This window comes from Nicotiana tomentosiformis, chromosome 8 (genome assembly GCF_000390325.3).
Source record: "Nicotiana tomentosiformis chromosome 8, ASM39032v3, whole genome shotgun sequence".
Taxonomy (NCBI): Eukaryota; Viridiplantae; Streptophyta; class Magnoliopsida; order Solanales; family Solanaceae; genus Nicotiana; species Nicotiana tomentosiformis.
In genome coordinates, this window is record NC_090819.1 from 61,312,830 (window position 1) to 61,317,461 (window position 4,632).

At 34.4% G+C, this 4,632-nt stretch overlaps 1 long non-coding RNA gene across 1 annotated transcript; it reads left to right on the forward strand.

Annotated features, from left to right (window-relative positions):
* The first annotated feature begins 298 nt into the window (after positions 1-298).
* Positions 299-4,300, forward strand: LOC104117904 (uncharacterized). The gene is made up of 3 exons (XR_691156.4): positions 299-1,238; positions 3,193-3,263; positions 4,082-4,300. It is a non-coding gene; the product is annotated as an uncharacterized lncRNA (long non-coding RNA).
* The last annotated feature ends 332 nt before the right edge of the window (positions 4,301-4,632 follow it).

Sequence of the window (4,632 nt, forward strand, 5' to 3'; positions counted from 1 at the left end):
TTTTTGTATATAGCCTTGTTTAGGCATTTTCAACCAATTTCAATTGTACCCACTCATTCAATCCAAACAAAAAAAGGAAGAGAGAAGAAAAACAAAGTTGAAATATATTTTTTCTCTCTCTTAGTTTTTGCTAATGTTGCTCAAATTTTGTATATAGCCTCATTTAAGTTTTTTCAACTAATTTCAATCACACCCACTCATTCAATCCAACAAAAAAAAGAAGAGAGAAGAAAAACAAAGTTGAAATATATTTTTTCTCTCCTAGTTTTTGCTTATGATTTTCTCTGATGTGACACCAACCTTACCTTTTCATCCCATTGATTTTTTTTGCATAATTTCCAAGAATTTTTGCTAAATTATGAGAGAGATAGAAGAAGAAATACAAGGAGAGAAAAGGGGTGAGGAGCCAAAATGAGCGTGTAGTTTTTTTTTAGAGAGAATATAAAAGAGTAGTTTTTTAAGATTTGGCTATATAATGACAATTATTTGGGGCTATCTTTGCCAAACCTAATATAAGCCTAAAGAATTGTCAATTTCGATTATGTGGTGTTATTTTTCTATTTTCTTTCTATCTCAATGGCAACGCAACAGACGTATGAGCAATATTTGATATGTGTCCATGGTGTTGCTGGTAGGGAGGATTTGTGGTATTGTATTGATTTAGTAATATTCTTGCCGCATCAACTTTTTTCGGTTGCCCGAATTGATTTCGAAAATGCTGGAGGATGGACTGTTGTGGGTGATTACATCTACTGGGCTGGTGGAATCATTAACCTTACTTCCGCCATAAAACCTCACCGTATCTTATTCCAAGAAGCTTCACCGGCACGAAGCTTGTGTCTTTGCTGAGGGTGATAGGATCTATGTTCTGTGGGGTAACACGTTTCCATATGAAGGCCGGGAGGATGAAGAGAGGTACTGCGGTGAAGCTTATGACATTAAAACCCAAAGCTGGGAGCTGTTGGCATTGAATGTCCAGGATTTTGCTTTTCTTACTGGTTGTACTAGCGCCCTTGTGCAAGAGGAAGGTGAGACGAAGGTTGTATGTTACTCGTCTGGTATGGGTTATTTGCTACTTTACAATGTCCGTAATGATGATTGCTCCGTTAGCTGATGGAATATTGGGAGTGGCTTCCCTTGTTGTCTCCAAACGCGCATACTCTTTAGATGCATCCGTGGAGTTATGCGGCACTTTTATCTGTTGATCCTGATTTCACTCCTCTTGATGGGATGGCAATGTGAGTGCACTCTGTCTTTTATTCCTTACCCCTTTTATATAATTACATTAGCATTTTCCAATGCGGATAAAAGGCAATTAAATAAATTGGTTAAGTCTTATTAGTTTTTGAATCTGTTTCAACTCTAAATATTAGAATCAATATCTTGTGAATGAAGTTAATAAATTGGGTCTCTTATCTATGATGATTGTTTTAAAGATTGACATTTGAAGATGACTTTTAAAAAGTCAGGATACACTTGAGATAGCTTTCTTTGAATAATAGTATACAATGTATGTGTTGTCACCCTATTCAACGCTAGAAAACATGTTTTCCTATGTGCAACAGATGCAACATGTGCGGAAAGGGAGTTGGATGAGGCAAATTATTTGTTTTTGCAATCTCATTAATAGTCTGTTTGGTTGCGCTTCTAATATTAGCTTATTTTGAAAGGTGCTTTTAGAAAAAGTACTTTTGGTATTTGTAATTTCTTTCTTAAAAAAAGTACTTTTGATGAGGAGTTTTGACAAAGAACTGTTTGTGTTTGGCTAATCAATTGAAAAAGCACTTTTGAGCAGTAATTAGTATTTGACCAAACTATTAAAAAGTATTTTTAAGTTAATTTCCTCAAAAGTACTTTTCAAAGTGCTTTTGGGAAGAAACTACTTTATTTTGCTTTTCTGAAATATGCTTCTATGTCTACTCAAAAGCACTTTTGGCAAAACATCTTTAACCTTGGAAAAAAGTACATTTGGCCCAAAAAAAGCTTCTTTTTACCCAAAAGAAGCACGCCCAAACAGGCTATAAGTTATCCGATTTAAGTTACCCGATTAAGGGAGATGTTCCACAATTTGGATACCAAAATGGTTGTCTCTTTGAAAGAAGCTTTAGTTATCTAGTCAGGAAGCAAAATCGACATCGACGGGTAGAGGTGTGCGTAGTTCCATCTTGCTCTCACTGGGTGGATTTGGAGACAAAACTATCGTTGTACGAAATGAAAAATACAATCTTTTGTATCTATTTAGCTTTTTGGTGCAAGATGGAATATGGCATTGACATGTTAGTTGACTTTCTTACGTCTCGTCAAGCCGTAAATAATAAAGTAGACAGGCCATAAAGTCAAAATGAAAATGCAACATTAAGTGGACAGATAGAATGAAAGGAAAAATAGCTTCGAATTCGTCTGGTATGCCAATATTTTCTTTTACGCTATACGTAATTTGCAACCACTTGGTGCTGTCTATAAGGAGCTAATAAAATATTTTCACCATAAAAAAAATATAAATCTTGAAGGTTAAAAGCACAGATTTGTCACTTTATTAGCATTTTGATGTAAATATTTGAATGTATATGATGCATATAGTTTGATAGAATCCAATGTTCCAGTGGAATGGTATGATATATTAGATATCACATATTAAAACATGATAATTAAGATGTTCTAACACTATGCTCATAAAAATAAAACAAAGCAGTTTCCCCTAGTTGTTTTCCTCAAGGGAATAACAATTATCTGTTGTAGCCTAGATGTATTAGAACTGTTAATTTTTTGTTGCCCTGCAAGTGTTTCATGTTGAAGTTACAAATTTGGCAGTTTAAATTTAGTTTGCAATTGCATGTTTGGATTTGGCTGACGAACTCCTAATAGTAAACTTGAGTGGAAGATACACTTTGGGTAATTGCTTTATCCCTTTTGTCTTCAGGGACACAGTATTTTCAGGCTTTAGTCTTTAGATTTTCCTTTATATATATATTTTTTAAAATATCTAACAATGAACTTGAGTGGGTGCTTTTATTTTGGGTATACGTGTAACAAAGGCTTTGATTATAGTTCTGACTTCCTATAGAAAGCAGAAAAAGGCAAATTTGGAGGAAATGTTTGGAGCGGGAAAAAAAATAAAATTGCCTTCCACCCTGTTTGTTTTTCCTGCCAGATTTTATGAGTTTTGACGTGGTGATACTTTTTTTAACATAGTGTTAAAGGTTGAAGAATATTCGGTCAAATACTATGCATGGACAATGCAATTCTTCAATGGAGAACTAATGGTGAGATGCTCTTTTCAATTATCATTTTTGGCTGTTTATTTTGAGAATAAACTTGATGTTACGGTGTTTCTTCCCTTTCTTCATGAAGTTATATATGAAACAATTTTGAAGTGCATGCATTTGAAAAAAATTCTTTGCAAACCTGCAATTTAGCATTTCTTGGTTATCTTCAGCAGTTAAGATGTCTTTGTGAGTGGCGAAGACAGAAAATTCAATAATTTGAACACCCTTTGCTAGTGGGCTATGCAAGGGTGTTCAAAGTCTATTTTTAATCAATAACAAGCAGTATTTTACCTTATATGTAGTATAAACTTTCGGTCAAGGGTGGTCCCCTTGGGCCAACATAGCTTCCGCCCCTGGTCTTTGTTTTCTGGCTTTTGGCTGGGTTTGGTATGGTTCGTGTACTTGCAGTAGTTGATAGATTGGTTACTTTGTGTTCTGAAGTTGCAGTGAACTTGTGGAAAAAAGAAATAGATGTGTTTTGCAACTGTAGGAAAAAGAAAAGAAAAGAAAACTTTTTGCATTGAACTTCTCTCTAGTACTTGAACCCCCCTCCAACCCCCAACACACACACAGCATAAAAATGTAAAGTCTGTATTTTCTAAGTTCGTGAAATATCATTGTGAAAATTTTGAAACATGCATATAATGCCCTTGAATAAGGAGAGATCGCAATATGACTTATTTGATATCATACTTTTTCTTATCAAAGTTTTCACTACTATTTGTTGTGCTTGCTACAGGTATAAAATCTTTTTATTATAGGAAATTTCCTTTCAAGATATTTTTTCTAACTTATTTTTTATGGTTGCATTGTAGGTATCTTGTTCAGGTCAGAGCTGCGCAACTTAAAATTTATGAGTTTTGTACGTTAGCTGTCTGTGTATGTACGTGGTACAGTGCGATGGACTTGAAAATGTCTCAAACTATGTTTTACTGTTTTTCCTTTACAAAATACTAGTGCTTTATGTTGATGTAGTCTTCGCCTTCCGAAGTATACTTTATTCAGTCGTCAAGAGTGAGTAGAAGATTCTAAAATATTTAGGTGTTGTTTGGTTGGTTTTGGAAGAGATATAATCTCTGCATATGATCATTCATTATTAACTCCAATATTTGGTTACTATTTTGCTTTTCCTCATAAATAATACCTGCATGAGTTATGCAGGAACTTATGTTTTATTTTATGAGGAATAGGATGTGGAGTAAAAAGGTTGAATACATAATGCCATCGTAAAAATAGCACGGGCTAGTCAGTTTTCGGACTGGTGATTGAAAAATAGCCAGCATTTTGCTGCAACATGGAAAGTTCTAGCCTAATATACTAGAGATTGGTGCACCTGTGTATGAACTTCCATCATATTATGCTGGAA